At 34.5% G+C, this 12940-nt stretch overlaps 1 long non-coding RNA gene across 2 annotated transcripts; it reads right to left on the bottom strand.

Moving 5' to 3' along the window:
• Positions 1–729: 729 nt before the first annotated feature.
• LOC132979911 (uncharacterized) lies at positions 730–12731 on the bottom strand. Of its 2 annotated transcripts, XR_009674123.1 has the most exons (4): positions 12618–12731; positions 11646–11700; positions 8038–8092; positions 730–798 (listed from the first exon to the last, which is right to left on the bottom strand). It is a non-coding gene; the product is annotated as an uncharacterized LOC132979911 (long non-coding RNA). The 2 variants fall into 2 exon arrangements; XR_009674122.1 differs by lacking the exon at positions 12618–12731 and having other exon boundaries at positions 11646–11758.
• Positions 12732–12940: the final 209 nt, after the last annotated feature.

The following is a 12940-nucleotide window of genomic DNA, read 5'->3' as shown; positions in this document are numbered from 1 at the left end:
CAGCACAGATAGTAGATACTAAACAGTATACAACAGATAGTAGGTACTAAACAGTAAACAGCACAGATAGTAGATACTAAACAGTGAAAAGCACAGATAGTAGGTACTAAACAGTATACAGCAGATAGTAGATACTAAACAGTGAACAGCACAGATAGTAGGTACTAAACAGTAAACAGCACAGATAGTAGATACTAAACAGTGAACAGCACAGATAGTAGATACTAAACAGTATACAACAGATAGTAGGTACTAAACAGTAAACAGCACAGATAGTAGATACTAAACAGTGAACAGCACAGATAGTAGGTACTAAACAGTATACAGCAGATAGTAGATACTAAACAGTGAACAGCACAGATAGTAGGTACTAAACAGTAAACAGCAGATAGTAGATACTAAACAGTGAACAGCACAGATAGTAGATACTAAACAGTATACAACAGATAGTAGGTACTAAACAGTAAACAGCACATAGTAGATACTAAACAGTAAACAGCACATAGTAGATACTAAACAGTAAACAGCAGATAGTAGATACTAAACAGTGAACAGCACAGATAGTAGATACTAAACAGTATACAACAGATAGTAGGTACTAAACAGTAAACAGCAGATAGTAGATACTAAACAGTGAACAGCACAGATAGTAGGTACTAAACAGTAAACAGCAGATAGTAGGTACTAAACAGTAAACAGCAGATAGTAGATACTAAACAGTGAACAGCACAGATAGTAGATACTAAACAGTATACAACAGATAGAAGGTACTAAACAGTAAACAGCAGATAGTAGATACTAAACAGTGAACAGCACAGATAGTAGGTACTAAACAGTAAACAGCAGATAGTAGATACTAAACAGTGAACAGCACAGATAGTAGATACTAAACAGTATACAACAGATAGTAGGTACTAAACAGTAAACAGCACAGATAGTAGATACTAAACAGTGAACAGCACAGATAGTAGGTACTAAACAGTATACAGCAGATAGTAGATACTAAACAGTGAACAGCACAGATAGTAGGTACTAAACAGTAAACAGCAGATAGTAGATACTAAACAGTGAACAGCACAGATAGTAGATACTAAACAGTATACAACAGATAGTGGGTACTAAACAGTAAACAGCAGATAGTAGATACTAAACAGTGAACAGCAGATAGTAGGTACTAAACAGTATACAGCAGATAGTAGGTACTAAACATTATACAACAGATAGTAGGTACTAAACAGTATACAGCCGATAGTAGATGCTAAACAGTATACAGCAGATAGTAGGTACTAAACAGTAAACAGCAGATAGTAGGTACTAAACAGTGAACAGCAGATAGTAGGTACTAAACAGTAAACAGCACATATAGTAGATACTAAACAGTATACAACAGATAGTAGGTACTAAACAGTAAACAGCGCATATAGTAGGTACTAAACAGTATACAACAGATAATAGGTACTAAACAGTGAACAGCACAGATAGTAGGTACTAAACAGTGAACAGCACAGATAGTAGATACTAAACAGTATACAACAGATAGTAGGTACTAAACAGTAAACAGCAGATAGTAGATACTAAACAGTGAACAGCACAGATAGTAGGTACTAAACAGTAAACAGCAGATAGTAGGTACTAAACAGTAAACAGCAGATAGTAGATACTAAACAGTGAACAGCACAGATAGTAGATACTAAACAGTATACAACAGATAGTAGGTACTAAACAGTAAACAGCAGATAGTAGATACTAAACAGTGAACAGCACAGATAGTAGGTACTAAACAGTAAACAGCAGATAGTAGATACTAAACAGTGAACAGCACAGATAGTAGATACTAAACAGTATACAACAGATAGTAGGTACTAAACAGTAAACAGCACAGATAGTAGATACTAAACAGTGAACAGCACAGATAGTAGGTACTAAACAGTATACAGCAGATAGTAGATACTAAACAGTGAACAGCACAGATAGTAGGTACTAAACAGTAAACAGCAGATAGTAGATACTAAACAGTGAACAGCACAGATAGTAGATACTAAACAGTGAACAGCACAGATAGTAGGTACTAAACAGTAAACAGCAGATAGTAGGTACTAAACAGTAAACAGCAGATAGTAGATACTAAACAGTGAACAGCACAGATAGTAGATACTAAACAGTATACAACAGATAGTAGGTACTAAACAGTAAACAGCACAGATAGTAGATACTAAACAGTGAACAGCACAGATAGTAGGTACTAAACAGTATACAGCAGATAGTAGATACTAAACAGTGAACAGCACAGATAGTAGGTACTAAACAGTATACAGCAGATAGTAGATACTAAACAGTGAACAGCACAGATAGTAGGTACTAAACAGTAAACAGCACAGATAGTAGATACTAAACAGTAAACAGCACAGATAGTAGATACTAAACAGTATACAACAGATAGTGGGTACTAAACAGTAAACAGCAGATAGTAGATACTAAACAGTGAACAGCAGATAGTAGGTACTAAACAGTATACAGCAGATAGTAGGTACTAAACATTATACAACAGATAGTAGGTACTAAACAGTATACAGCCGATAGTAGATGCTAAACAGTATACAGCAGATAGTAGGTACTAAACAGTAAACAGCAGATAGTAGGTACTAAACAGTGAACAGCAGATAGTAGGTACTAAACAGTAAACAGCACATATAGTAGATACTAAACAGTATACAACAGATAGTAGGTACTAAACAGTAAACAGCGCATATAGTAGGTACTAAACAGTATACAACAGATAATAGGTACTAAACAGTGAACAGCACAGATAGTAGGTACTAAACAGTGAACAGCACAGATAGTAGATACTAAACAGTATACAACAGATAGTAGGTACTAAACAGTAAACAGCAGATAGTAGATACTAAACAGTGAACAGCACAGATAGTAGGTACTAAACAGTAAACAGCAGATAGTAGGTACTAAACAGTAAACAGCAGATAGTAGATACTAAACAGTGAACAGCACAGATAGTAGATACTAAACAGTATACAACAGATAGTAGGTACTAAACAGTAAACAGCAGATAGTAGATACTAAACAGTGAACAGCACAGATAGTAGGTACTAAACAGTAAACAGCAGATAGTAGATACTAAACAGTGAACAGCACAGATAGTAGATACTAAACAGTATACAACAGATAGTAGGTACTAAACAGTAAACAGCACAGATAGTAGATACTAAACAGTGAACAGCACAGATAGTAGGTACTAAACAGTATACAGCAGATAGTAGATACTAAACAGTGAACAGCACAGATAGTAGGTACTAAACAGTAAACAGCAGATAGTAGATACTAAACAGTGAACAGCACAGATAGTAGATACTAAACAGTATACAACAGATAGTGGGTACTAAACAGTAAACAGCAGATAGTAGATACTAAACAGTGAACAGCAGATAGTAGGTACTAAACAGTATACAGCAGATAGTAGGTACTAAACATTATACAACAGATAGTAGGTACTAAACAGTTTACAGCCGATAGTAGATGCTAAACAGTATACAGCAGATAGTAGGTACTAAACAGTAAACAGCAGATAGTAGGTACTAAACAGTGAACAGCAGATAGTAGGTACTAAACAGTAAACAGCACATATAGTAGGTACTAAACAGTAAACAGCAGATAGTAGATACTAAACAGTGAACAGCACAGATAGTAGGTACTAAACAGTAAACAGCAGATAGTAGGTACTAAACAGTAAACAGCAGATAGTAGATACTAAACAGTGAACAGCACAGATAGTAGATACTAAACAGTATACAACAGATAGTAGGTACTAAACAGTCAACAGCAGATAGTAGATACTAAACAGTGAACAGCACAGATAGTAGGTACTAAACAGTAAACAGCAGATAGTAGATACTAAACAGTGAACAGCACAGATAGTAGATACTAAACAGTATACAACAGATAGTAGGTACTAAACAGTAAACAGCACAGATAGTAGATACTAAACAGTATACAACAGATAGTAGGTACTAAACAGTAAACAGCGCATATAGTAGGTACTAAACAGTATACAACAGATAATAGGTACTAAACAGTGAACAGCACAGATAGTAGGTACTAAACAGTGAACAGCACAGATAGTAGATACTAAACAGTATACAACAGATAGTAGGTACTAAACAGTAAACAGCAGATAGTAGATACTAAACAGTGAACAGCACAGATAGTAGGTACTAAACAGTAAACAGCAGATAGTAGGTAGTAAACAGTAAACAGCAGATAGTAGATACTAAACAGTGAACAGCACAGATAGTAGATACTAAACAGTATACAACAGATAGTAGGTACTAAACAGTAAACAGCAGATAGTAGATACTAAACAGTGAACAGCACAGATAGTAGGTACTAAACAGTAAACAGCAGATAGTAGATACTAAACAGTGAACAGCACAGATAGTAGATACTAAACAGTATACAACAGATAGTAGGTACTAAACAGTAAACAGCACAGATAGTAGATACTAAACAGTGAACAGCACAGAAAGTAGGTACTAAACAGTATACAGCAGATAGTAGATACTAAACAGTGAACAGCACAGATAGTAGGTACTAAACAGTAAACAGCAGATAGTAGATACTAAACAGTGAACAGCACAGATAGTAGATACTAAACAGTATACAACAGATAGTGGGTACTAAACAGTAAACAGCAGATAGTAGATACTAAACAGTGAACAGCAGATAGTAGGTACTAAACAGTATACAGCAGATAGTAGGTACTAAACATTATACAACAGATAGTAGGTACTAAACAGTATACAGCCGATAGTAGATGCTAAACAGTATACAGCAGATAGTAGGTACTAAACAGTAAACAGCAGATAGTAGGTACTAAACAGTGAACAGCAGATAGTAGGTACTAAACAGTAAACAGCACATATAGTAGATACTAAACAGTATACAACAGATAGTAGGTACTAAACAGTAAACAGCGCATATAGTAGGTACTAAACAGTATACAACAGATAATAGGTACTAAACAGTGAACAGCACAGATAGTAGGTACTAAACAGTGAACAGCACAGATAGTAGATACTAAACAGTATACAACAGATAGTAGGTACTAAACAGTAAACAGCAGATAGTAGATACTAAACAGTGAACAGCACAGATAGTAGGTACTAAACAGTAAACAGCAGATAGTAGGTACTAAACAGTAAACAGCAGATAGTAGATACTAAACAGTGAACAGCACAGATAGTAGATACTAAACAGTATACAACAGATAGTAGGTACTAAACAGTCAACAGCAGATAGTAGATACTAAACAGTGAACAGCACAGATAGTAGGTACTAAACAGTAAACAGCAGATAGTAGATACTAAACAGTGAACAGCACAGATAGTAGATACTAAACAGTATACAACAGATAGTAGGTACTAAACAGTAAACAGCACAGATAGTAGATACTAAACAGTGAACAGCACAGATAGTAGGTACTAAACAGTATACAGCAGATAGTAGATACTAAACAGTGAACAGCACAGATAGTAGGTACTAAACAGTAAACAGCAGATAGTAGATACTAAACAGTGAACAGCACAGATAGTAGATACTAAACAGTATACAACAGATAGTGGGTACTAAACAGTAAACAGCAGATATTAGATACTAAACAGTGAACAGCAGATAGTAGGTACTAAACAGTATACAGCAGATAGTAGGTACTAAACATTATACAACAGATAGTAGGTACTAAACAGTATACAGCCGATAGTAGATGCTAAACAGTATACAGCAGATAGTAGGTACTAAACAGTAAACAGCAGATAGTAGGTACTAAACAGTGAACAGCAGATAGTAGGTACTAAACAGTAAACAGCACATATAGTAGATACTAAACAGTATACAACAGATAGTAGGTACTAAACAGTAAACAGCGCATATAGTAGGTACTAAACAGTATACAACAGATAATAGGTACTAAACAGTGAACAGCACAGATAGTAGGTACTAAACAGTGAACAGCACAGATAGTAGATACTAAACAGTATACAACAGATAGTAGGTACTAAACAGTAAACAGCACAGATAGTAGATACTAAACAGTAAACAGCAGATAGTAGATACTAAACAGTAAACAGCAGATAGTAGATACTAAACAGTAAACAGCAGATAGTAGATACTAAACAGTAAACAGCAGATAGTAGGTACTAAACAGTATACAAAAGATAGTAGGTACTAAACAGTATACAGCAGATAGTAGGTACTAAACAGTATACAACAGATAGTAGGTACTAAACAGTATACAACAGATAGTAGGTACTAAACAGTAAACAGCACACATAGTAGATACTAAACAGTAAACAGCACAGATAGTAGGTACTAAACAGTATACAACAGATAGTAGGTACTAAACAGTAAACAGCACAGATAGTAGGTACTAAACAGTATACAACAGATAGTAGGTACTAAACAGTAAACAGCACACATAGTAGATACTAAGCAGTAAACAGCACAGATAGTAGGTACTAAACAGTAAACAGCACAGATAGTAGGTACTAAACAGTATACAGCAGATAGTAGATACTAAACAGTATACAACAGATAGTAGGTACTAAACAGTGAACAGCACAGATAGTAGATACTAAACAGTATACAACAGATAGTAGGTACTAAACAGTATACAGCAGATAGTAGGTACTAAACAGTATACAACAGATAGTAGGTACTAAACAGTATACAACAGATAGTAGGTACTAAACAGTAAACTGCACACATAGTAGATACTAAACAGTATACAACAGATAGTAGGTACTAAACAGTATACAACAGATAGTAGGTACTAAACAGTATACAGCAGATAGTAGGTACTAAACAGTATATAACAGATAGTAGGTACTAAACAGTATACAGCCGATAGTAGATACTAAACAGTATACAGCAGATAGTAGGTACTAAACAGTAAACAGCAGATAGTAGGTACTAAACAGTGAACAGCAGATAGTAGATACTAAACAGTATACAGCAGATAGTAGGTACTAAACAGTAAACAGCAGATAGTAGGTACTAAACAGTGAACAGCAGATAGTAGATACTAAACAGTATACAGCAGATAGTAGATACTAAAGAGTATACAGCAGATAGTAGGTACTAAACAGTAAACAGCAGATAGTAGGTACTAAACAGTAAACAGCACAGATAGTAGATACTAAACAGTGAACAGCACAGATAGTAGATACTAAACAGTATACAACAGATAGTAGGTACTAAACAGTAAACAGCACAGATAGTAGATACTAAACAGTATACAACAGATAGTAGGTACTAAACAGTATACAGCAGATAGTAGGTACTAAACAGTATAGAATAGATAGTAGGTACTAAACAGTGAACAGCACAGATAGTAGATACTAAACAGTATACAACAGATAGTAGGTACTAAACAGTAAACAGCACAGATAGTAGATAATAAACAGTAAACAACAGATAGTAGGTACTAAACAGTAAACAGCACAGATAGTAGATACTAAACAGTATACAACAGATAGTAGGTACTAAACAGTAAACAGCACAGATAGTAGATACTAAACAGTATACAGCAGATAGTAGATACTAAACAGTAAACAGCAGATAGTAGATACTAAACAGTATACAGCAGATAGTAGATACTAAACAGTATACAGCATATAGTAGATACTAAACAGTATACAGCAGATAATAGATACTAAACAGTATAAAGCACAGATAGTAGATACTAAACAGTATACAGCAGATAGTAGGTACTAAACAGTATACAGCAGATAGTAGGTACTAAACAGTATACAGCAGATAGTAGGTACTAAACAGTATACAACAGATAGTAGATACTAAACAGTATACAGCAGATAGTAGATACTAAACAGTAAACAGCAGATAGTACATACTAAACAGTAAACAGCAGATAGTAGGTACTAAACAGTAAACAGCACATATAGTAGGTACTAAACAGTGAACAGCACAGATAGTAGGTACTAAACAGTAAACAGCACAGATAGTAGATACTAAACAGTATACAGCAGATAGTAGGTACTGAACAGTAAACAGCAGATAGTAGGTACTAAACAGTAAACAGCAGATAGTAGATACTAAACAGTAAACAGCAGATAGTAGATACTAAACAGTAAACAGCACAGATAGTAGGTACTAAACAGTAAACAGCAGATAGTAGATACTAAACAGTAAACAGCAGATAGTAGATACTAAACAGTAAACAGCAGATAGTAGATACTAAACAGTGAACAGCACAGATAGTAGGTACTAAACAGTAAACAGCAGATAGTAAATACTAAACAGTGAACAGCACAGATAGTAGATACTAAACAGTATACAACAGATAGTAGGTACTAAACAGTAAACAGCACAGATAGTAGATACTAAACAGTATACAACAGATAGTGGGTACTAAACAGTAAACAGCAGATAGTAGATACTAAACAGTGAACAGCAGATAGTAGGTACTAAACAGTATACAGCAGATAGTAGGTACTAAACATTATACAACAGATAGTAGGTACTAAACAGTATACAGCCGATAGTAGATGCTAAACAGTATACAGCAGATAGTAGGTACTAAACAGTAAACAGCAGATAGTAGGTACTAAACAGTGAACAGCAGATAGTAGGTACTAAACAGTAAACAGCACATATAGTAGATACTAAACAGTATACAACAGATAGTAGGTACTAAACAGTAAACAGCGCATATAGTAGGTACTAAACTTTATACAACAGATAATAGGTACTAAACAGTGAACAGCACAGATAGTAGGTACTAAACAGTGAACAGCACAGATAGTAGATACTAAACAGTATACAACAGATAGTAGGTACTAAACAGTAAACAGCAGATAGTAGATACTAAACAGTGAACAGCACAGATAGTAGGTACTAAACAGTAAACAGCAGATAGTAGGTACTAAACAGTAAACAGCAGATAGTAGATACTAAACAGTGAACAGCACAGATAGTAGATACTAAACAGTATACAACAGATAGTAGGTACTAAACAGTCAACAGCAGATAGTAGATACTAAACAGTGAACAGCACAGATAGTAGGTACTAAACAGTAAACAGCAGATAGTAGATACTAAACAGTGAACAGCACAGATAGTAGATACTAAACAGTATACAACAGATAGTAGGTACTAAACAGTAAACAGCACAGATAGTAGATACTAAACAGTGAACAGCACAGATAGTAGGTACTAAACAGTATACAGCAGATAGTAGATACTAAACAGTGAACAGCACAGATAGTAGATACTAAACAGTATACAACAGATAGTGGGTACTAAACAGTAAACAGCAGATAGTAGATACTAAACAGTGAACAGCAGATAGTAGGTACTAAACAGTATACAGCAGATAGTAGGTACTAAACATTATACAACAGATAGTAGGTACTAAACAGTATACAGCCGATAGTAGATGCTAAACAGTATACAGCAGATAGTAGGTACTAAACAGTAAACAGCAGATAGTAGGTACTAAACAGTGAACAGCAGATAGTAGGTACTAAACAGTAAACAGCACATATAGTAGATACTAAACAGTATACAACAGATAGTAGGTACTAAACAGTAAACAGCGCATATAGTAGGTACTAAACAGTATACAACAGATAGTAGGTACTAAACAGTGAACAGCACAGATAGTAGGTACTAAACAGTGAACAGCACAGATAGTAGATACTAAACAGTATACAACAGATAGTAGGTACTAAACAGTAAACAGCACAGATAGTAGATACTAAACAGTATACAACAGATAGTAGGTACTAAACAGTATACAGCAGATAGTAGGTACTAAACAGTATACAACAGATAGTAGGTACTAAACAGTATACAACAGATAGTAGGTACTAAACAGTAAACAGCACACATAGTAGATACTAAACAGTAAACAGCACAGATAGTAGGTACTAAACAGTATACAACAGATAGTAGGTACTAAACAGTAAACAGCACAGATAGTAGGTACTAAACAGTATACAACAGATAGTAGGTACTAAACAGTAAACAGCACACATAGTAGATACTAAGCAGTAAACAGCACAGATAGTAGGTACTAAACAGTAAACAGCACAGATAGTAGGTACTAAACAGTATACAGCAGATAGTAGATACTAAACAGTATACAACAGATAGTAGGTACTAAACAGTGAACAGCACAGATAGTAGATACTAAACAGTATACAACAGATAGTAGGTACTAAACAGTATACAGCAGATAGTAGGTACTAAACAGTATACAACAGATAGTAGGTACTAAACAGTATACAACAGATAGTAGGTACTAAACAGTAAACTGCACACATAGTAGATACTAAACAGTATACAACAGATAGTAGGTACTAAACAGTATACAACAGATAGTAGGTACTAAACAGTATACAGCAGATAGTAGGTACTAAACAGTATATAACAGATAGTAGGTACTAAACAGTATACAGCCGATAGTAGATACTAAACAGTATACAGCAGATAGTAGGTACTAAACAGTAAACAGCAGATAGTAGGTACTAAACAGTGAACAGCAGATAGTAGATACTAAACAGTATACAGCAGATAGTAGGTACTAAACAGTAAACAGCACAGATAGTAGGTACTAAACAGTAAACAGCAGATAGTAGGTACTAAACAGTGAACAGCAGATAGTAGATACTAAACAGTATACAGCAGATAGTAGATACTAAACAGTATACAGCAGATAGTAGGTACTAAACAGTAAACAGCAGATAGTAGGTACTAAACAGTAAACAGCACAGATAGTAGATACTAAACAGTGAACAGCACAGATAGTAGATACTAAACAGTATACAACAGATAGTAGGTACTAAACAGTAAACAGCACAGATAGTAGATACTAAACAGTATACAACAGATAGTAGGTACTAAACAGTATACAGCAGATAGTAGGTACTAAACAGTATAGAATAGATAGTAGGTACTAAACAGTGAACAGCACAGATAGTAGATACTAAACAGTATACAACAGATAGTAGGTACTAAACAGTAAACAGCACAGATAGTAGATAATAAACAGTAAACAACAGATAGTAGGTACTAAACAGTAAACAGCACAGATAGTAGATACTAAACAGTATACAACAGATAGTAGGTACTAAACAGTAAACAGCACAGATAGTAGATACTAAACAGTATACAGCAGATAGTAGATACTAAACAGTAAACAGCAGATAGTAGATACTAAACAGTATACAGCAGATAGTAGATACTAAACAGTATACAGCATATAGTAGATACTAAACAGTATACAGCAGATAGTAGATACTAAACAGTATACAGCACAGATAGTAGATACTAAACAGTATACAGCAGATAGTAGGTACTAAACAGTATACAGCAGATAGTAGGTACTAAACAGTATACAGCAGATAGTAGGTACTAAACAGTATACAACAGATAGTAGATACTAAACAGTATACAGCAGATAGTAGATACTAAACAGTAAACAGCAGATAGTACATACTAAACAGTAAACAGCAGATAGTAGGTACTAAACAGTAAACAGCACATATAGTAGGTACTAAACAGTGAACAGCACAGATAGTAGGTACTAAACAGTAAACAGCACAGATAGTAGATACTAAACAGTATACAGCAGATAGTAGGTACTGAACAGTAAACAGCAGATAGTAGGTACTAAACAGTAAACAGCAGATAGTAGATACTAAACAGTAAACAGCAGATAGTAGATACTAAACAGTAAACAGCACAGATAGTAGGTACTAAACAGTAAACAGCAGATAGTAGATACTAAACAGTAAACAGCAGATAGTAGATACTAAACAGTAAACAGCAGATAGTAGATACTAAACAGTGAACAGCACAGATAGTAGGTACTAAACAGTAAACAGCAGATAGTAAATACTAAACAGTGAACAGCACAGATAGTAGATACTAAACAGTATACAACAGATAGTAGGTACTAAACAGTAAACAGCACAGATAGTAGATACTAAACAGTAAACAGCAGATAGTAGATACTAAACAGTAAACAGCAGATAGTAGATACTAAACAGTGAACAGCACAGATAGTAGATACTAAACAGTATACAACAGATAGTAGGTACTAAACAGTAAACAGCACAGATAGTAGATACTAAACAGTATACAGCAGATAGTAGATACTAAACAGTAAACAGCAGATAGTAGATACTAAACAGTATACAGCAGATAGTAGATACTAAACAGTATACAGCATATAGTAGATACTAAACAGTATACAGCAGATAGTAGATACTAAACAGTATACAGCACAGATAGTAGATACTAAACAGTATACAGCAGATAGTAGGTACTAAACAGTATACAGCAGATAGTAGGTACTAAACAGTATACAGCAGATAGTAGGTACTAAACAGTATACAACAGATAGTAGATACTAAACAGTATACAGCAGATAGTAGATACTAAACAGTAAACAGCAGATAGTACATACTAAACAGTAAACAGCAGATAGTAGGTACTAAACAGTAAACAGCACATATAGTAGGTACTAAACAGTGAACAGCACAGATAGTAGGTACTAAACAGTAAACAGCACAGATAGTAGATACTAAACAGTATACAGCAGATAGTAGGTACTGAACAGTAAACAGCAGATAGTAGGTACTAAACAGTAAACAGCAGATAGTAGATACTAAACAGTAAACAGCAGATAGTAGATACTAAACAGTAAACAGCACAGATAGTAGGTACTAAACAGTCAACAGCAGATAGTAGATACTAAACAGTAAACAGCAGATAGTAGATACTAAACAGTAAACAGCAGATAGTAGATACTAAACAGTGAACAGCACAGATAGTAGGTACTAAACAGTAAACAGCAGATAGTAAATACTAAACAGTGAACAGCACAGATAGTAGATACTAAACAGTA

Source organism: Labrus mixtus, chromosome 9 (genome assembly GCF_963584025.1).
Source record: "Labrus mixtus chromosome 9, fLabMix1.1, whole genome shotgun sequence".
Lineage (NCBI taxonomy): Eukaryota > Metazoa > Chordata > Actinopteri > Labriformes > Labridae > Labrus > Labrus mixtus.
This window is presented reverse-complemented; position numbering and strand designations above follow the sequence as displayed.